Source organism: Rhea pennata, chromosome 2 (assembly GCF_028389875.1).
Source record: "Rhea pennata isolate bPtePen1 chromosome 2, bPtePen1.pri, whole genome shotgun sequence".
NCBI lineage: Eukaryota > Metazoa > Chordata > Aves > Rheiformes > Rheidae > Rhea > Rhea pennata.
In genome coordinates, this window is record NC_084664.1 from 121,766,648 (window position 1) to 121,790,497 (window position 23,850).

Genomic DNA, 23,850 nt, shown 5'->3' on the forward strand with positions numbered 1-23,850 from the left:
GAGTAGAAACTGCATGAGCACTTTTTGAGTTCCCTGTGAGAATTTCTTATACTAGAAGGGAACTGTGCTCTGGAAATAAGTTGTATGCATATAGCTGTGCTTTTTTTTCAATTTACCAGTTCCAGTCCAGCCTAGCTACTGCCACTGGTGGCCCATAATTTCAGTCCAGGTCTTAGCAGAGTAAGAAAACCATCTCAGCTAGCACTGATGTTGGAGCTGCCAGCGAAGCATCCCATGAGAAGCAGTGGGACATGAATGGTCCTTTCACTTGTGGAGGTGAGCCTCCAGCTCTGGTGCTGACGAGCTGACTGGTCTCTGTGGGACATGCAGTGTAGCTGCCTGAGCTGTGCCTGCCCTCCCTGAGGACTGGCAGCCCAACAAATTCCATCAACAGGCAGAGAATCACTTATGACTGAAGAGAAGGACCCACCGCTGTACTTTTTGGGGGCTTTTTTGATGAAAGCAAACTATATTTTATTATATTAATCAGTCTGTCTGCCCAGTAGGAGTTTTGACTGCAATTGAAAATCTTGCATTCAAGAATAGCATGAAGGGGCCTTTTACAATTAAAAAAGGATCTAGCTCTATAAACCTATGTGCATATATATAAATGTAAACATACATATATAACTTCTATTTATAGATATCGTTAAGAACTTCCATTTGAATTACACACACAATATATGTTATTTTCATACCATAGCATCTTACATTTAACTATACCACCAATTGTTATGTATATGCCACTTCAAAAATAATTTGGTTTACGAAGTCCACTTTAAGAAACTGATCAATAAAGGAAAGGAGACAGGCAGAAGAAATAAAGAAAGAAAATTGGGGAAGGAAAGGACATGTAGCTGTTCTGTAATTAGGAGATTGTAATAGCAATATCAGAACTCTAAAAATATTATTCATCCATCCTACTGGAACACTTTCTGTAGGCAAGAAGGAAATACTTTTAAACATCTTAAAGTTTTGCTTCTTCTGACAAACATATGAGCGATTTTACTATCAGAAATTGTCTCAGTCATTAACTGAGACTAAAAACATTTCTTTTGCTTTTGCCTTTGAAGAGAAATCAAGCTTCTTTTCTCCCTCTTGTCATAGATCATACTTCTGCCAACATTGAGAAACATGCTGTAATATTTAAGTCTATAACAGTGTCTATGCATAGCTAACTGCACTTTAACTAATTTTCTATTATAATCACGAGCTGTGATTGAACTGGTCCTTGGGATTATTATTCAGGTTGCTGTTCACTCAACTAGAGCTTTTCAAAATATCATTTTTTCTATGACATACTCTTACCACGCCATAATATCTGCAAATATTACATTCTCCTTCTCAAATTCAAGACTCTCACAAAGTACAAAATCAACTAAATTACTTATTTACGTCTCAATGTTGCAGAGTCCTGGGAACCCTCAATTGTTGCAGGATGCAAAAGGAATTGAAGATACTCAGCATGTCTGAAGACCAAGCCCTCTACATGTGTTTGAACTTATAATGCACATGAATTTTCTTACTGCGCTATAATCTGATCTATGAAGGTACTAAAAAATATAAATGAAATCAACAGGACAAACATAATCCTTCCTGATGTTATTTTCTCAGGTTCTGGGCCTCGATGTGATTTCATTGCACACCTTAATCAGAACAAGCACTGGAAAAAGGCACTCTGTCCATTTGCCTAACTGAAATTTTAACAGATTCTCCAGAGATGTTTTCTGTAGATGACATCTAGCTTAGGTTTATTCTCCAGTGTTGGTTAGTTTGACTATTTTTTTGCAGAACTGCTCTGACTTTTAAAGTCTACCCACAGAGAATTGAGTAGACCCTACCATGACTCTGTTCTTAGATATTGTGCATGGAACAAAAAGCCAGAGCAAGTTCAAAAGGCCTTAAAAATATTATGATCAAATTTTATTTTTCCCACCAGACTCCAGCCTGATTCATTGTATTGCATAAGATAGATAGGCTCAAGGAATCAGAGTTTGTTCAATATCTCTTTTTATGTCTACCATTGGCTGCTCACCAGAAGTAAGACAAACCCAACAGTGAATTTAAATAAGTAAGTTTAATAACTTAAAAAATTAAATTATTTTTAATTTCATCATGGTCTTTTCTGTGGTGTTTATTACCACAAACTGAAATGCTGTACATGATATGACGTTTCATCATCACAGAATTCCTGAAAAGCACTGGAAGCTCTGCTTTTTCTCCTGTTTCAACAGTTGGTCAAATGCATAGGAAAAAGAACATCAAAATGATCCACTAACTTTGGGTGCTGTACCTGAGAGATTCAATTTTTAGCATTCATAGCATTTTTCTAGCATATTGTGTGCTTAGAATACAATATCCACTAATATTAGTTGGAGATAAAAACTCTCAGTTCTTCTGAAGATAAGAACACAAATCTCTTTAATCAATTTAAATTGATTAAATTCAATTAGCAGCCAACTGTAAAAAATTTTGCTTAAAGAAACCACTTAGAATGAGTTTTTGTATAAATCACATTCGACAGACCTTAACAATGAGACTACTTTTTCTTTTCCTAGTTAGACCATTCTTCTTGCTATCGTTTTTTTTCACAACAAATAAGACAGAGTTTTATGTCTATATAAGGCTGATTCTATACATATATCCTGCACACTAATGCATCATAAAGTCTGTGTAGATGTGTCTGACCAAAATCTATCCAGAATGGAAATCTCAATTTCTAACTCTGGTGATCTATTGTAAGATCTGCAATATTAGAACATTTGATTTGTTGTATACTTACTAAAATGTGAGTGTGAGTGGAAGATGACATTATTTGTCATTAAGAAACATTACCAACCTAAGCATAAATAAAAAATAATTGCTAGACGATTATAGTAACTAGTAACATGATATGGACAGGTATTCCTTTTGATTAAGAAAACTATCTTCTAGACTCATTAGAGAAATTCTAGAATCATTAAAGTGTATTATCAAATGTAGGTCTGCCTCTTTAATTATGAATTACTCAAGCTGCAACAAAGTACAAAACAAAGAGTAGCAGCAAAAAAAAAACTATGCACAAATAAAAAGCATAGAATATATGCACAAAAATTAACTCTTGACATTGATGATCAATTTATGTTCAGAAGCATAAGAACGGATAAACCTTATTTTTACAATATAACTAGATGCTATTATTGTGCAAAAATTGATCTACTATTTTTTTAAAAATTCACCTTTGCTATCTATATTCTGAACTGTGTCAGCACTGCAAATTTAAAGAAGAAAAATGACATATAACTGATGAGCTATGCAGTCATATTTTTCATAGCATTATATTTATCATATGACTTATTTATCATTGTTTTACTACTGCATAGAATATCAGACCATAATGCTTGATAAAATGCCAGAACTGAGAAATAAACTCATATATACAGTACTTCTTTCTCGAGTATCTGTGTTAGTACTGTGCTAATTTCACTATGCTGCTAAAACTATATAACGAAATTCATTTGGAAATTTCAAATAGCGCTCATAAAGTTTCAAAGATGGCTTCAATGTTACATGCTATTCCTTCTAGTCTAGTAATAATGTTTCAGGAAGTATATTATCTGACATTTCGAGAATCTTCAAAAAAGTGAAATTACAAATATAATATCTTAAGTAGTTAGCTGTGGTACTTAACCACAGATTTCAAGTTTGAATTTTATTCATGAGCACTTTTCCTCCTCCTCCTTCCCCCCTCCCCCCCAAGGGATCTCTGGTAACTATTCTAACTATTCTGTAAGGCCAACGATCTTTAAATGTATGACCTTCTATTGCTTTTTTTTCTCTGACCTATGCAGAAAATGTCAGGTTTTTGTCTAAATATGTGGTTGAATAGCTGACTTAACTGATCTAAGCTTTAATATCATAGCATCACAGAATATTGTAAGATAGAAGGGATCTCTAAGTCGTCTCATCTAAACTTCTACATGAAGCAGGTCCAGCTAGATCTGCAGATCTGCATGCTCAGGGCCCATCCCAGTTTTGGGTATCTCCAAGATTGGAAATTCTACAACTCTCAGGGGAACTTCTATTGCTGTGTTTGAACACCCTCATGTGTTCAAAAACAAATAAACAAACCAAACCAAACCAAATCAGACCAAATCAAAGTAAAACAAAACAAAAAAATTCCTTATACTATGTCAGATTTTCCCATGTCCTAATGTCTGTCCATCCCGACTGTACACCTCTAAGAATAATCAGGTGCTGTTTTCTCTATGTGCTCCCGTTAGGAAGTTGTGCACAGTAGCAAGATACCAATCTCTTTGTTTTCTCTTCTTAAGGCTGAACAAATCTGATTCTCTCAGCCTGGCCTTGAATATCACATAGTCCGGCTGCTAACTGTCTTGGTAGCTCTCCATTACAATCATACCAATTTATCCATGTTTTTCTTGTACTGACTCTTCATTACAAGATTCTACAAAAAGATCTAATACTATATACAGTTGGTGTTATTTGTTGACAATGCTTTGTAATTTGATTAGCAGTTAGATCATCAACATATTAAAACATGCTATTTTGTTTTAGTCCATATGAATTCAAATTCTCTGTTAACCACTTGTGTCACCTTTATTTGCAATAACCTAAATGGCAATGTATAAAGCAGATGCATTAGATTTACTTAGAACAATTGCATCAGCAGGTGCTTTCAGAGGAAGTGCACTAATAGATTTTACTGTGGCACTTCTATTTCCATATGCAATTTTGTCTTGCTCTCTAAGCATAAAATATTTCTTACCCAGATACAAAATGTGTCTGGTTGCAGTACAGGCACAAGGCCAATTGAGCAATAGCCAAGAAAAAAAAGAAGGTGGCTGACTTGGTTCTAACCCTTTGGAGAGTTGAAGAGATGCATCTCTTGCACCCTCTGGGGCAAAAGCAATACAGTCTAGGGAACTATATGCTCCTTATTCGGCAATAACAGCATGGAAAGCTTTCAAGCATAGACTATTCATCCACAGACATCCACTGTTCATACTCAAAGAAGGAATAAACTACTTTTTTATCTGGAAAGAGGAGAGAAGTTAGAGTGCAAAGTCATCATAGATGCACACTAATGACAAACACTAGAGCCAGTATCATTTTCTGTGCTTTGGTGCATTTTTATACTAGTATATAATAAACCTCTTTTAGATACTCGTATAATATTCTCTCTTACTAACATTAGGCTACTTAAATTAAGAACTGAGTATGTACAATAATCTAAAGCAAATATTGACAATGTCTTATGATAAGTAAAAAAAAAAAAAAAAAAAAAAAAAAAAAAGAAGAAGAAAATCATTCTGCAAGATGATCCTATTTTAACTTTCCAGACAAACTGCTTTAACTATTTGTAAATACATATAGTTATAGTTATGGTCGGCCCAAAGCAGCTGTGTGAACAGCAGCAGCAAGGATAATAAGCAAAAATTCTTTTCCTTCACCCAGTACTGGGGCCAAAAATGACCTTTCTAATATGCAAATGACACTGCTGTGTATGTAAGTAGTATGTCATGTTGCTGGGCAGCTCCTTTAAAATTGCTCTGGAATTAATATTAAGACAGACTATTTCTAACTGGTAATGACTGGAGTCACAGAATGAGAATTTTTTCAGACTCAGTATTTTGCCTCAGTACTCAGGAATTTTCTCAACCAAAATTATTAATGATTTCCTGATCAGCTGCTGACTAAATGTGTGTTTGTACCATGAGAGCAACCTTTTAGGCCTGTAGAACTACCTGAAGTCAGTAGAATTGCAGGAGGGGGACAGCTACATATCCCCGGCAAGAGGAGAGATTAAGTTTCCATTTTTAAACAGAAGCACAATCTGAAATATTGTTTGTACAACCCATCTTTTGCAGTGGGAAGAAAGGTGATGATATTTTGTTTTAGTTTTAACTGCATGTGAGTTTACACATAAGAATCCTAAGTAGAGTTTAGCATTGAGCTTAGAAAGTTGACTGGCAAGCCAGATTTTTGACATCTCTTAACTGGCTTTATGGAACACTTTAAAAATCTGGCTTCAGGGATCATTATGCAACTATATACAAGAACCAATATAGTCAGCATGCCATAACAACAAGTCACCATGTTTCAATTTCAAATACTGCTGTGCATTTAATAGCTTCCTGCATGTTTTGTATTTTTGTCCCAACAATGATTTTATTTTAGAGCACAAATTAGCAGATTATTATTAATAGTTCATGTGTTCAATAAAAAAAATGCTCATATTGCTCAAGACATTCAAGTAGAATTTCTCTTTTCTCTGGATAGTGTACTGCAATCTCTTAAGAAAACATACAGCAAGAAAATGTTTATTATAGTGGTCCAACTCTGGTGATGTTTAGTTCATCATTTTTCCTTCACTGCTTCCCTGACACTTTCATGTCAGGCTGTATTCTCACAACAATAGGATTTTTGATTAGGGATTTCTGAGCAGTATGTGGAAAAAATCTAGGTGGCACAAATGATTCTTGTTCCTTGTTTTTATTTATTTGTTATAAATCCATTTTTAAATGTAACACATATGATGTGATTATAGAGGAACGATAATAAAAATAATTATATACAGAAAGAATGTTAAAAAAACATTTATTCAGAAATATTTTAAAAGAGTAGGAATAAACAAGGCTCTTTGCAGCTAATTCCATTCTGAAGTAGAAGAAACTGTATAAAAGTTTTACTTTTTGCATTTCTTAGTATTCCTAACATTTTATTATTTCTAACATTTTATTTTTAATTTGGTGAGTTTAACTAAGATATATGTCATTAAACTCTCAGCCTCTTACTAACTTTTCAGTAGCATTTGCTTTTACATATTGAAAAATAATCAACAGAAATCATACTCCTCTGGCACAAAGTGGATATTATTGTGGACAAAATCTGTTACATGTATTATAAAACCAAGCAAGAGACTATATGAAACATCTTGAAAGTTAAATTCTAAAGGGAACAATAAGGCTAACTATTCCCCATATTTCAATTTCACTACATTAGTATAAACTATCCTAGGAGGATTCAGAGGCTTCAGCTTCTTTTGCATTTTCAATTGTTATCCATAAACACACAAAAAGTGGGATATAATTGATCTGATCCAGAGTGGATATAGATTACAAAATATGGAAACCTTTAGTTCTCTGTCCTATGTTCACTTAAAAATGTCTCCTGTATTACACTTCTAGGTGATTTTACCTTCTCTTAACCATGCAAAAGCTATAGTGTTTCAAAGCTGCAGATTAGTGATGGTGGCAGCTTATTCCTTTTGGTTATCTACAGCACCATCTTAGTGTCTTGAGGCATAAAAGAATATTATCTGTGTGACAGTTATGGCTGGAGCCATCTATACTGTTCATGCTATCAGCACTCAAAGAGCTCAGAACAGAAATCATTCAGTTTAAGACATCTTCTGTAGTTTCATTAAAAGCTTAAAATCATGAGGTACTGCAAGTTATGACTAAGGTTATAGGAAAATTTCAGTAAATCTACAATGTGGAAAAGTATATATGCAGTTGGGGTGGTTAGAATAGAATTGCCAATCTTTCGTAAAGGCAGTTGACCATAAGCAAGACAACCTATAAATCTGCTTTCCTTCTTTACTTAATTTTCATCACAAATAATGTGCCACTCTGATTGCATGAAATCATCAAGAGTGTCTTCAATTACTGTGTGCAGCCTCTGATCAAAATGACTTCCTCTATTCTCGATCTGGGGGATGATGGGGGGGAAAAGGGGAGGGGGGGTGAGAAATGCACAGCTAGTTATGTATTACAAATGTCAGGTTACTATGAAAGTGTATATATTCATATTTAATAATTTCTAAGCTGGAGTTGTGATTGTAATAATGGCTCATTCATATCTGCATTTCATTTAAATGCACTGTTTTGACTCACTGAACATTTGTCAAAGATATTATAGCTAAACTTTTTCACATGACCACTGAGGTAATGACAGCATTACATTACCAGAAAACTGCATGACTTGCTGATACTTCCATTTTCCTCAGCAGCTTATGAAATAATCAAAATGTGCACATGAAATGGCGGCCTGTTCTGAATTTATTTTAATGCAGATAGGCTTATACAGAGAAATGAAGAAGAGTGTAGGACCTCAGACACAAGAACAATGACTATGCACAAAGCTGAATTTTACTAGCAGGAAAGATGGATATATGGGTATTAGACTTTTCATAGCTATAGGAAGGATAATCTTTCAATCAGATTAATGAGAAAATATATTGCATGGGCCCTACAGCACTTTTGCTTTCCAGGCTAATACGTGATTTAAATCCCAAAAGTACATTTTCAGCATTACAATATCCTTTGATAATAATGTCGCTTGCACAAAGACAGATAAAAATAAAACAGTCCCCCTTGATTTCCCATTTTAGATTTGAAGTATATTTTCTGTTCTTTGCCTGCAATGAAGCGAATTCTATTGAGAAGAGTCACATTTAATAAGACAAAGAGAATTTTCTAATTATGCTACCTGTCAAGATTGGAATCTATGAGATTGCTACTGCAATTGAAGAAACAGAGGGAGCAATTGCATATAGTCCAGTTTACTTTGGTGTATGATTACTATTTGCACTTAGATATTGCTAAATGTAAATCAAGCACACACACAGAAGCATGCTTTGAGGTAAACACCAAAAGGCAAGTCTCAAAATGGATTGTATAGTCCTCATTTCAATTTTCAGTATCCAATTTCCCAAGCTTTCCTAATTTATCTATAGAAAAATGGTAGAAACCTGTGAAAATGAAACACTTTTAAATTATAGGTTGAGTTACATAAATATACAATGTACCAAATGATAAATATAATTAAAGTAAGATTTACTAATGGAATAAGAATGTATATGCATAATTATGCTAGGTTAAGCATTTATGGATCTTGCTGAAGGAAAGCAAGTACTTTATCAGTGAAGAAAAACAAAAGCCAATTAAAATTAATGCACTAAGACAAAATACCTCTCTGTCTACAGTTTCTTGCCATTTTTACATAGTTTGTATTAGAAACGTGCAAACATTAAAGAGCATATTGTTGCTATAAATGGAGCCCTGAAAGTTATCGTATGCTGTCCTTTCAGGGTCTCTGGGGAACTGTTCAATATGCCCCATCATACATTACTCTTATTTGCAGCATTGCAATCTTGGAAACACCATGGCACATTAGACAAGGAAAATAAATATTGTGTTCTTGATGGTTTCCTTCATATTATAAGTTTACACAAATCCATGGCATGCAATCAATTATTATAAATACTTTATACAAATAATAAATTAGTTATTTTAGTAGCTTCACTTTTTTTTTTTTTTTTTTTTTTTTTTAATTAAAATAACATCTGGTAGGATGCCACAGAATATGAGAAAGGCAAGAGCAATCAGCATAATTTAGGCCTCCAACAAGTTTATTTTTGTTGTTTTTTAAGTATATATATTTAAACATATACCTGTAGACGACACACACACACACACACAAATATATATATATATGTATATATGATATATATATATACACACATGAAATCTAATGTAAAGCATACTTCATTTGGTATTGAAATATAATTAGAACTCATTTTGTCTCGTTCAAGTTTGTTCAAGTTGCAAACTGACTTTTCCAACCATTCAGTTTACATCTCTATTTAGATGCTTCTGTCGTATTTATTCAATGAGGGAAGAAAGATGGTAGATCACTTTATTTTCCTTAAAAATATTTAAGCTCTGTAGACATTTTTCAATAACTCTCAAGTGGTGTCTCTTTGAGTGCTGCTATCAAATATCTTATTACTGAACTACAGCTTTAAACATTTACAGTAGGAAGGCTACTAAAAATTCGTAAATGATTTGAGCATTTTAGTCTGACTCAGATTTCTGAATGCATAAATACGTAGCATACTCAGTTCCAGACCAAATATTTGGTGTCATAATCCACCCATATGACAACAGCAGAGTAAAAAATTCATAAAGTTGCAATCTCTTCTCACATCCACATTGTAGGAGCTTCCAAATTTGGAATAATAGATAAGTTAGGCAGGCTGGCAGCCACCTTAATGATAGGCTGCTGATCTGACAAAACAATTCCGTTCTCCAAACAGTGCTACTACTTCCATGTCTCTCACATTCGCAATTAGTTTCCCAAGCAGGAGATGATGTGACCAAAGGTATATTAATTCAGCTAAATGCACTCTCTGGACCAAAATTTTTGGAAGTAACCATGACAAATTGCAGCAGGAAAATGCTGACCCCATGATGGTGAGACAGAGTAGATCTTTTTTGGCTTCAACATTGTCCGTTCAAAGGAGTATAAGAGGTTCCTGTACTGAACTTCTTGCCCTCTATCACTTCTGAAGCCTCTCCTCCTGCATGCAGAGATCAGAGAGATTTTTGTACGTTGCTGTACAAAAACACCCATGAAGTGACCTTGAAAGGGGGCACTGAGAGGAGGGTTGCCGAGGTTCAGAGCTTCACAGAAATGCAAGAGAATGAGAAGGTGCTTTCTAATGTGCTTACCCACTCTCAATTGTCCATGAAAGAGGATTTTTTTTCCTTTTCTTTTCTTTTTTTTGCCTGATGATCACTTGATTTCTGTGGCTGACATCTCTATGTACTTTCATTCAGCTGGCAGGCAACCCATTCAGTTTCCTCAGCATTTATGAGACTGTTTCTCAGGCCAACTGGCAGGAGATATTCCTATCATCTACAACATCATGAAAAAGTAGAATGGAGTCATTTGTTCAATGGACTGAATCTTTTCCCATGAGAATTCCCTTTTGGGAGTCTATGAAAGTTCTCTGAATTCCAACATGGCCAAGATTTGGTCCAAGATTATAAGTCTGTGTTGTTCTGCAGAACTACAGATTGCTACTTAGGAAACTTTGTAGACACAGATGACAATTCCTTAGCTTTTTGCATGTGAGTGTTTGTGTTTTTTATGGTTGCCTCAAATTCACAATTTTCAATGGCCATACAAGTAATTGTATTGTAGCTTACAAAGGAGTATTTTCAGAAACAACAGTGAAGATGTCACTAACATCACACCAAAGATAGCTGTCCGTCATGACCAAAACATGGCAGTATATTCATTCTTGGTGTGTTGATGGCATTGCAGTGGTGAATGAAGCAATCCCTGTATATAGCTTGTATTTCAGTTTGTTAAATTTGTGCAGCATTTAGGACTCATTAAGAGAAAGCACTATAAAAATGCAGTACATTATTAAAAACTGGATATTACAAAACTAAAGAAAACACAGATAAACTCAGGGAGATCCCACTGCTGTTTCTAACCATGCAAAGGAGAGGGCAAATTACCTCCCCTCAGCCTGCCTTTCATATTTGGTGTCCTGAATGTATTCAGGATTAATTTTCTACTTCAGAAGAGGTGGTACTGTTTGTATAGCAATACATCTTCTTGTTCGCTATCTATCCTCCTTTATACCCTGGTGGGACTTTGTGGAGCTGGCTTAATGTCCCTCCTCAGCATGGAAGAGTCATCAGAAGACCAGTAGCCTCAGGCCTCGGTCTCATAGTTGCAGAAAGCTTTTCAGTCTCCCTTCTTCAACTGCACAAGCAAAAGCAAGTGATGTTTCCTACTCTTAGAAATAAACTATTCTCCTTGATCCCCTAAAGGTCAGCATCCGAGAGAAGTAAGAGTCCAAGCTATAGTCCCCTTTTATTCATTTTCCACCAAATAATATTACAAAAGTTTGGAGTGATCCTTTCCACAGGTACAGGGAGCTGAGAGTTACTATCCTTGAAATAACTATTGAGTCTGTTGTTCAAACCTCTCAGTTTGCTATATCCCCTGCTTCTGCACAGTGACATCTTCTCTGTCTGAAGAATTCATGATCCACTTCTGATCCCAGTGGGGAAGAGTACTTTGTACAGTATAGGTCTGATCTATTAAGCTTCCTTAGTCTCATGAGGGAAGTGGAACTGTCCTCAAAAGCAATTCTGTAGGGCTTCAAGCAAAAGGAAAGTCCAGCAATGCACCAAATGTTTTCTATACAGACACAAATCAGTAGCCAAAATGTTCAGTTCTGGCAGTGGAGAAAGAACTACAAGTATCTTGATGCCTTGATTTCTATACTTTCTTCAAAACAATTTTCTAATAAGGATCTGGATCTTTTTTTTTTTTTCCTGAATAGAATGCCATAAAATAATTTAGTTTTGCTGATTTCATTTCTTTTTATCTCTTTTTCAGCTGGTAGCTTACCTTAACATAGGTGATTTCTCTGGTTTCTTTAGCACTGGTATGTTTACAATGTCTTTAAAGACAGTAAATAGTGACCTCCAATGTTTTAGGAAGTTCAGAAGTTCCAAGAGGACCTAACATCAAATTTCTTGCAGAGCTGTCAATCTCTAGGAGCATCAGTAGTCTTGAGCATTAAAATATATGAATCAAAAGGAAAACCACAGGGGGTACTTTTAAAAACTCACTTAGTAGGAAGAGGAAAGGTACTCTTCGTTTTGGATTCTGCCGCAGTACCTCAAAGGGCTGTGTATCAAAACTTTTTGGAAGCAACCAAAGTTTGTGAAAACTTTTTAGGTTCTGATTTCAGGGTATCTTCCTTAGATAGAGAAATTGAGGGATTGAGGGAGGTGTTTTTTTTTTTTTTTTTTTTTTTTTTTTTTTAGTTGTTCATTACTTTCTATGAAAGGAACAAAACTAAGAAAAAAAATTCTTTTCATGTCTGTTTTGTCTACTCTATGTATTGTCTATTAAGGATTCCAGAACACACAACACACATACGAAATTAGGGTTGTGAAGGACAACCCCTCACCAAAGCAAAAACTTAGTTATGTATGTCCCCATGACAATTCTTTTCCTAAGTCTCAAATAACATTCAGGATTGCTTCTCTACAATAGAGAAATCTCTTCACAACTACCATCATTATCAGTTACTTAAATTACCTAAGAAGGACCTTGGTTTTGATATAAGATCTGAATGCTAATTCTAATTATTGTGTCTTATCTACGTCACGCGATAAATGGCCAGTGCCCAGCTATTTTACTGTTGATATTGCTGGCAGCTGCACCCCCCATTCAAGCAACTGAATTTGTCAGCCTCATGACCCCTCTGGTAGATGCTGTGGCCCGTTTCCACAAACCTACTGATTCCATGGTAATTAAGATATAAGTTAATTATTTACTCTATATGAGACTGTTCATAGAACCAAGCCCTCTGAAATTCCACTGACATCACATTAGAAGGTAGGAGTGTTCAGCACTTCCCGAGAGACATGCGGTATTTTGTGAGACCTGATATGGCCAAGCAAGGTTCTAATGACTCTTTCCAACTACATGCGCTTTCATACAAATCGAATGACACAATCTAAGTTCTCAAGCTTCTATAATTTGCAGGGATAACTTCTTAAAATAGATGGTTTTAAAGGAGAAATGTTAAACCTCTATATGAATATGAGGTATAGTTCTGGCATATATTGGCATTTCTTGTCAACAGTGATTTAGGAGCAGCATGTGACTACTTCTAAATGAGAACCAAATATTTTTCAAACCATCAAGAAAGAATGGTTAAAATATCTCAGAAAATCAGACTACCGCCCACTCTCTTCCTTCCCACCACCATACCCCCATATTATGCTAGCACTTCATAAAACAACAATGTAACAAGTCCTTTTTGACAACAAAACTGCTTTTGTGAAGAAACACATTTATTTGCAATCGTAACATACTGAAAATGCTGACTCTCAAAATATGTGAAGAAATATGTACCCCTACCAAGAATTTAAAATAGTACAAAATGACCCTTACTGTAGTAGCAGCTAATTGGTTTACTGCCCTGATGAGTTAGTGACAAGAAAAGCAGTTGGTAGCAGTGCCTTCATCACAGGTTGTTCTAAGAAATAACTAATTTAAACTTCTCAAGCACAGACACAACCCACTCCACATGGGAGTGTATCTCCAGAGGGTTCATTAAGTTGCCGGCAGTCTAGATTTTGGAAGTAACAACTAAACACTATATCTCTGTTCTAGTCTTTACTATAATAAAATCTGTAGGCCCATAGGTTCAATGAATTTGGAAAAAAAAAAGAGGAGGAAAAAAAAAAGAATTGCAAGCAGTCTTGAATACAGATATAACAACAGAATAAATACAGAATGTACAAAATTGTATTCAGCACAGCTACTATGCTTAACTTAAATCCAATATTTGAGAAAATATTCTTTCCTATAATACCTCTAGAATAGGTTTATATTCTATGTAATGGAAGTCTGTCAAAAGTAAAGTATTACTGCCTTTTATCAAGAAATACTAAGGGATTTGTCTGATAAGTTTTGTACTTTTCTTACTTGTGTGGCTTGTAAAATTCCTTTTGACATTGGATCTCTCTTACGTAGAGAAGACAGTAGGGAGTCCACCGTCCTCTACAGGATGGAGTCATGCGCACAGAGAACTTTGTGAGTGTTACCTGTCCTCTAGTCTTTGGCCTGCAAAGAAAGTGCACCAGACACCTTCAGGATGTTTTTATTCCAGCGTGTTGGTGCATGTCTTTCTGACTTTAACTTACATGGCGTCATTTGCCCCAGGTATTGTCTTGCGATTTTTTTTGGTTGAAACGAAGTCGTTCAAAAGCAGATCTTACTCAGATTTGCAGTTTTGGTTGTTTTACAATAAGAATGTCAAGGTATTTTCAGCTTTTAGGTGGTTTCCACCCAAATCCATAAATTAAATGTTATACTCAATCCAGGTTCATGAAACTGTGGTTTACAATGACACATGAAACCAGAAAAATTGTAAAACTGTTTGAGTTTTACTTCTAAAGTTTCGTATAGCTCTCCAATACAGACAGCTATTTAGATATCACTGGATTTAAATGTTTGCTTTAGAAAATCACATCAGGAGAATTTTGGTTTGTAAATGAAAGCTATTTCAGAGCTCTACCCAATTTCCCTGAAGTTTGAAAGGGAAAGGACAAATTGTTCTAGTTTTAAGCCATTTCAACAGCTAATGCAACAGTTCAAACGGAAAAGGCTCGTGTTCGTAGAGCGGAAGGTTCGGAGTTACATTCCCAGTATAGCTGGTGTGCAGATTACATGACAGCTGTGGCGTCTGCCTTTACACAGTCACAAATCATTTATGAGACTGACAGTTGTGCCACAGTTTGTGGTTTTCTCTGCCACCAATTGAACTAAAATATCTCAAAGGGAAAGGTTAATGCACTATACTACTGTGCTTGGCATCCATTTGAATATTGAAAAGTCTCTTCTGTACTAATGCATAAAAATCAGCCCAACCAAAGTACAGTAAAGAGAAGAAAACTGTTCCTGAGGCTGAGTCTTGTAAAAGTGCTAGTCTCTGTATTTGCTGAATCGATCTAATTCTATCACTAGGAAAGTGGTCTCTTCTAAGCATATATTTCACTATATTATTGAAAATGAAGGAGAAAAGGTCTGAAGAGTGATACATAACTGTCCCTTTCCCCTCCCAGCTGGCCAAATGACTATCACACATACAATATTTAGGAGATGTCAAATGAGGAACCAGAGAATTCTGATTCTTTGCAACTTTTTAGGAAAGGAGATGAGTCTCCACAACAAGCGATGCCAATTCCTTCAGCTGGAGGGGAGGGAGAAGGGGTGCTCTGGCAAGACTTGACTTTACTAAAGCTCTCTGAATTCTTTCTACTTCCTCCATAGAGTCCCTAGAAGGTAAGAAGGTTTTCTTTGGTAGTAGGTGTTGTTTATGTTGGTGGTTTTGCCAGGATCAGGGAAGCAGTTAGAAGAAGGAAGCACTGAGAGCACCAATTGAATTATTAAGTAGCAGTGGCTGCAAGCAAAAATATACTAATACTTTCTATTTCTTCAGGAAATTATTGTTCCTCATGAGGTGTAACAACATCACTCTGTAGGGACTTTCATGAAGTAAACCGGTGAGACACTCAAAGTGTAAGGTGTTATTTATATATATTTAAAAGACAGAATTCAATTCTATTCTTTCTGACCTGTACATTCAATTGGAGCAATTTGCTCTAACCTATATTCGTGTCTAGCCATAGGTCTGATCCCATTACAAATCATTTAAACACTGAGGACAGACTATTGGTAAATATTTTTAAAACACTTATTACTTATGTGCATAACAGGTTATGAACATCTGAATCACTTACAAAGTGAATGGAACTTCATAGAGAGTTACAGAGATTTTGAAAACGTTATGCTATATTTGTAAGAATATCTGTTCATTTAATACTTCTAATGGAAATCGTTCTTATTTATATTTTACTATTAAAAGGGGTCTTGACTGTCTATAAATTGCTATTCCCTTCTGCCTCCTTGCTCTCAACTGAACAGATGAGTTTTGCCTCAACATCCCATGTGAAAATTCCCATCAAGCTTCTAATTCAAGGATGTTCTTGTGTCCAAAACTCATACTCTAAATAATTAACCTTAGAGGAACCTTGCCCTTTTCTGACCAGGCGGACATCTCCCCTTCTCGTATATCCTGCATACAGAAATGTGGACCTCAGTCTTAATTCCTTAGAGACACACATCTTAAATTAGATATAAACAAAATATTGTTCATTCATATGTACTCTAAATGCATATACTATTTAAAAAACTGCTTTCTATAATAAGTGATTTAGCAAAAAATGTTTTTCTTATGAAACTATTCTAATGTAAGTAACTGAATTAACAAGCCACGAGGAGAACATGCATTAAAATATTTACTGTCTACAATTACTTAATTCTTTTTGACTTAACAATGCAATCTATTATTAAACCTACATGTTTGATATGCTTTCTTATTCCACTTCTATTATTTCAAATATTTTAATGAATGTTTTACAAGGAATAAAAATATACTCAATGAGAAAAATAAGATTAATTTGGTTTCTAAATGAATTAAAAGCAAAAATATTTATGGAGTTTTCACCTAATGTATTATGCATGAGTTATCGTTCCTTATATTTCAAGAGTCTGAAAATGGTGAAGAATGAGAAATGAGGAAAAGTAACTTCTTAAGGTAAAGTTTACATTTGAAACTCAAAAAGAGAGAGGAGACAGGAAACTGAAACCATGTTATTTATTTATTTATTTATTTATTCTTAATTTGATGTGCTGCTATATCAGAGTAGGAAGAAGATATCTCTTTGGACACCTGATGAGAGCTGGAATTCCCAGTAAAAACAGATGAATTTTTCCATTCTTTGCCACAAGTTTTGTTCTGTATAGAGAGTCCATGGACAAATCACTGAGAACTTCAACTTTCCTCAGATAGCCAGTTGTATGCTGCCTCAGTCCTTTCCCCAGGTTTGAGAAATGAGGTTCAAGCCATTGCTTTCACAGAATTCCAGATCAATGCCACAGTCATAAAATTTGGCTATATATGTGGTGAGTCTTTCTCTTTGAGCTGTTCCATTTTAGACGAACATCCATTGCAGCAGAATTTAAAGATGGATCTCCTAAATCACAAACAAGCACCTTAATCCTTTTATTGCAGCGTTAATCGTCTATTCTCTGGCGCAATGTCTGCTTTGCCAAGTGGAACATTTTCTCATAAAGCAGTATATGAGAATTGAGGACAAAAAGGGACTATATAGCAGCTCAGGTTCAAGTTGCTGGCCTGAATCCAGCAAAGCAGGGATTTCAATCAGCTCGTCTATGTTCCTGACAATCAACATGTTATTGGCTAAGGTGGGATATATGGCACACACTCGCTCTTATATCTTCACTAAAACGTGACATTCTAGATCAGAAAATCTTTCCAGATGTAAATTTTATCAAAACAGGTACCACCTTGCAAAGAATGAAACAAAACCAAAGATACTCTTGAACAACTCCAGGTGGAGCACTGGTTTCCTATCTCCTAATGGTTTCCCCCTAGAGTTTGTACTGCTGGGGAGCAGTGGGAGGGTGTTGCTCCATGAGGACAGGTAAGTTGAGAGGTGAGGGTGATGCCAGGCAGGTGCATGCCCACACTAACAGGGCACCATTCCATCATGCCCAGCACAGAGAGTAGGACAAGTCCAGTGATGGTGACCAGGTCTGAAGGGGTCACAGACAAGTCTGTAGCGATGGAGAAGGAAAGTCAAGTTAGCGGGTCAGAGTTGGCAGGGTGCACGGCTGGGCTCATAAAAACCCATAAAAGCAGCTCCTAAGCCCAAAGGCACCCAGCAAAGGCCTTCACAGCTCTGACCAAGGTCACATACCTGCACTGTATTAGAGCTAACCCTTGGCACAGACCGCCAAAGAAATGAAAGCTCTGCTGGTGCAAGCATGTAAGTGATAATAGAACTTTGAATCCACGTAGAGCAATGTGGGCACAGGTGGTATTCCAGATAAACACAACACAGATTAGTAAACAAAGCATGGATTAGTTTACAGGTCCATTGCTTTAATAAGTTGAGAACTCAATTTCAAAAATTTTAAGCAGTAAAATAGGTGAACAGTATTTTACAGTGGCTAATTCAACAGCTAGGGATAGACTTTCAAAGCACTAATGCTCCCTTTCACAAAGAAGTCACTTTCTAAATTAGTTATAATAAATTAGTATTCTTTTATCAATTATTTAAGTAGTACTGAGAAAAAAATCACCCTTAATCTTGCACCCAAACTTGTTCCATTGGCATTTCAAAGGTATGAACATTTGTTAATTGACTCTTAATTTGTGTACAGGAAACACACATTTATTCAGGAACCCCCAAGGCATTTTATATATCTATCAAGCTTTTGTGGATACAAAAGATACCCAGCTTGAAATCGTAAAATGTGTGTTTTCACTGTGAAAAGTTTGTGAGTAAACAGATTTTGACCTGAATGAATTTTGCCTAAGTGAAGATACCTAAGCCCCTAGACAGTCAATGAAAAGAGAAATGCACTTCCAGAGAGCACTTCTGATTCCCTTCTGGGAGAGGCAACTTTTCCCCATGAATTATGTAAAGAAGTTAGGATGACTTGACCCTCAATCTACACATCCTGGTGAGATTCCTAGAACTATACAAGACAAAACTGGACCTGGCACGAAATATTGAAAACATTCAACTGCATTGACTCTCTTGCATTCAATCCTACATTCTCATCTTCAGCAATGCTTTAAATGCCTCCTTTTCTGTGAAAGCAAATGACTATATTTCTATTTCATAGTAAAAGGAAAAACAGACTGAAATCTGAAATCTAATACGCAAAATATTCTTCTTTATGAGAAAGATTTTAAAGAAATGTGGCTACAAGGAAGATGCAAATGTCAAAAAGCAGAGGAAGCCCCCTCATTACGTGATGTTCTCATTAATGCAGATTGCAGGAAGTTTTATAATGTATCTTTCAATAAAAATGAGTATTTGTTAAAACCGTCCTTGAAATATGGTATATATGTTACCTCTGAAATACACAAAACTTCCATAATGGAACACGAGCCCTAAAGCATACAATAGGAAGATTTTTTGCTATACTTCCTATGTTTTATGAAGAAAAAGCATTTCTAGGCAGCTGAAATATTTCTCCCATTCTCCTTGCTCATTTAAACAAACATATATTTCAAAACACTTCCTTTTTGATCTCTTCATTTTAAAGAAAATCAGAATATCACTGTGCAAAAGAAATACAAAAAGAAAGTCATTTGTATAGTTGCAATAAGAGACTCATGCTAGTTTCTGAGGCATTACTATTGTCCTCAATATGATGCTAGTTTTGTAATTACAGAAATGCAACAATAGGGGGCTTGTGCAATTTTAGGAGAAAAGGGTTCTGCATAAAAAATCCAGCTGTGAACATGTGATCAATCCTTTTATGGACAAAAAAGAGACACTTCCTTGTATTTACATTCAATTTCTATGTGCAGCGACAGTTCACTCACATCCTCTACAAACTCATCTGTGCAGTTATTCATTTTCTTTAGGCACGGAACATAATAACACCATGGAAAAATAATAAAAAAAAAATGTGGTCTTCACTGTTCTTGCTGAGATGTTATATGATTTAAGATCAAAGACGACAGAAAAGCCAGGTAACAGTTAAGCTCAAAAATTAAATACTGAATGGAACTGTGCATTAAATGGATCAATTTGAAATATTCTATATCTTAGCATATTTAAAATTTTACATGTAATGATACAACCAATATCCACCAGTGTTTTTATTTCTCTTAATATAAAAGGATGGATTAGAAAAATAATTTAAGGTGGAACTGGCCATCTTGTCTTAAAAAAAGCTTTACACTCATTTATGGAACACTTCAAAACAGGAGTAAATGAAAATGAATTAAAATGTATATATCATCTGCTGTTCTTTCCATCATGAGAAAATTTTCAGGTAGCCAACTGTTTTGAAATAAAATTCCCTGCAGTTGCTATAGTGATGATAATAAAGTTCCTGCCTCAATTTGCGTGATAGAGGTTCCTAGCAGAACACTTGAAAAGGTAAGCTAATCATAATGAAGACACTGTTGGTTCTCATGCTCACAGCAGCCTTCTTGAATTTAGTTCACAATTACAGAACTCCTCCATTGTTGTCAATTTTATTATATGTACATTATCATAATCTTCCTCAATGTGGCAGTAACAAATTATGCAGCAGAGACAGTACTTCTCTTTTTACACGTTAAGCCAGTGGACAAAGGATACACAAGTTTGCAACAATAAACAATGACTGAATCAAAGATATTTCTCTATTAACTATTTTTACCCATTATAAATGTTTGTTTTTCTAACAGTGTAATGATTGTATATTTTTACTTCCACAGTACATATTGTTCAAGTCTCACTGTTGATGCAAACTAAATAGCTTTAAAGCAGACAGTTACCTGTCAAAATGGATGACTCATCAAAGCAATGTCAAAGATAAAACAGTATTGCTCAGATGTATGTTCTACTGTAATAATTTTGTAAAATAGCATAATTTACCTTAAAACATTTGTGAAGCTAAAATAGCTACCATAATAGCTGGTTTAGAAGAAAACTATGCAAAATAACTGACAAAAAATAGAATGTCAGTAAATATTATTTAGATAAATATGATAAAACAGAAATATTAAATCTGCCAAAAACTAGGAATAATCTTTGTGAAAACGTGCTTTAGCAAAACATTTCCAAAAATACCTATGATTTGCAATTGTGATGTAACTAAATATACTTGCATGCTCTATGTGGGAGTCTGCATGTGTTTTGATGTCTATATGTCACTGTCATTAAATATATATAACTCTCATCCTTCTGTTACTTTATTGCTTACGTGTGTATCATGCCTATCAATAGGGAAAATATTTTATTTGTTTATAAAAAGAATTTTTTTTAAAAAAACTAAACATAAATAAAAGTCCAATAAGATCTTATGCTGGTTGTGCAAAGGCACAAATACTGTAACGAGGATATGTTGTGTAATAAGAGAGATCAAATAAATTAATGAAAAAGCCTTCTAGAATTAATGACCATGATGTCAGTAAGGTTTTAATTAATAACTTTCATTATTTTTAAAGTCCTTTACAGCTGGACTCCTGCAGAGCCAGTGCTCTGACAACTAAAGAGCAAAACCAGTTATGATGATTTTTACCATGGACTGAAATCCTTACCCCATCCAGAGTCACATTCTCAATAACAGCATATGTTCTTTGGTCAAATGTGTGAAGCCTTAATCTGACCAGTGACATTCAGGTCAGGAGTACACATATGGTATGCCATACTGACTCAATTAACCATCCATCAATTTAATTGCATAATATATCAGAAGATGTATTCCACAACTACTACTTACAGTTAGATGTAAGTATGGAAATAAATAAGACAAAGCAACAATTTTCTGTTGTTTGTTTATCTTAATGGGAATACTAAGAAGAAGAAACAATAATATATTTTATATAGTTCTTTTTTTCTTGTAAAAAATAAATTTTGACAGCTAAACTGATCAGAAGCTGCTAGTTTTAGAAATGATACTTCTAATAAGCAAGCGTAGGTGGAAAGTACACCTTCCAAGAAAATTACAGCGCTTCCACTGGTTCTAATCACATTAATGTAGGGATAAGAGAAAAAGAAGGTATATTATTTAAACATTATGTAAATTATGAAGAGAGTTAACACATTGCAAACTTATAAGTAGTGACATAGTTGAGTTGATTTATGCAATCACTCCAGACATCAAATCCTTCTGGAATAATATAGATGACAAAAAATGACAACATAGTGACAAGTTAAAAAAGAGAAAGAAGAAGAAGAAGAGAAGAAGAAGAAATTTAAGCTTATAGTTTAAATATTCTAAGGCAAAAAGACATAGAGAGATATCAGGCTCTGGACAGTACCTGTGATATCGGGGGGAGGGGAGAAGAAAAAGAAGAAAAAATAGAAAAGAAAAGCCCTCATCAGAATTTGCGTTATTTTTAATCTGTTGATTTTAAAACCAAATCTTGAAAACTGTGTGCCAGCTTGTCTGTAATGTTCAGAGTTTTACAAGCATGACTTTATTTTTTCAGCTTAATCTGAAAACTTATTTTGTAACCATTCTAAACCAGGATCCTCATTTGCCATTTTTGTGGCTATCACAACCAATATATAAAATCACCAGTTGTCAGCCACAGGCCATAATAATTTTTAAGCTTCTTTATTGTACACAAATCAGTGCTATACTGCTGAGATCCTTTCTTTTCTGCCTCTCCTTTGGGGGTGGATATCATTCCAGTGTGACTTGTCTTTACAGACCAGTAGTGGTTGCCTAGAATCAGATTTTGCCTTCATATTTTTTCCTCCTGTGAAAGAACACCCAGCTGAAAGTAGTTTACTTCTTATTCACCCAGAATATACGAGAGCTTTCCACAGTCACTTCCTTCTACAAAAACACAGAAGTAAAGTGCCTTTAGACATTTAGACACCCACAAAATCTAAAATAATTTGATCATGCCACTTCTAAAAGTTCAGCAGCAGCAGTATTAAAGTACTTTTTAATATAACACTTGAGAAAGAGGCAAAGAAAGGCTGCTTTTAAAGCTTGTACATTGGTGTTATTTTCCGAGCAACAATATAAGCTCTGTAACATTGTATTTTTAGATTCTATGAGTCATCACAAGCATGGAGTAAATAAGGTAGCTGTTGCAGGATGGAAAAAGATAGTTCAGAGGCAACATGAGCCATGAGTTTTTATTAGTCACTTCAGATAATTAGTGACTTGGTTTTATGCTCATATTTAATAACACAATTTATATAGTTATCTGATAACATTTCTCTGAAACAATTTCTGTGAAATTTCCTTTTTTTAAAAAAAACAAAAAAAACAACAAACCCCCCCCCCAAAAGTTGCTTGAAATCTTGAGTATCTTTTATTCATTCTGTTTTCTAGCTTACCACCAAGTGAGTTGACTGGGATGACTGAGAAGCTTATCTGGAAGCTCAGGTCTCTGAATTGTCCCTCAGCAGGACACTGATTACTGCCTCTTTGGCAATCTAGGCAGGGACATTCTCATTAAAAAGAAATGGAAATGATGGACATAGACTGAAAGTGACCAGTTTTGATGTTATCAGTTACCAGACATGCATGCAAGTGAAAAATGTGTCTGTGTCACACAGGTCTGTTCTCTCACACTCACGCATGTCTCCTGGTTCCCTGTCACTCCTCCAGCATCCCAGGCTCTTTCTCAGCTCCTGGATCGTGTGTGCCCAGGGTAGATGGTTGGCCTGAGACGAGATCTCTGCTCTGGGCCACAGAGCAGGAGAGATGCTTCCAAGCTATACTGCAATAGACTCTATAAGCAGGGCTTCACAAAAATAGTATTACCGAAAGATTGCCACTCCCCTGATAAAACAGGCCTTCTCCATCACGTGAGCCATACATTGGACCCCCCCAAAAGTCTTACACATTGCAGAGAGCTTAAAGTTGTGTATCATGCACTTGTACATCTGAAAAAGA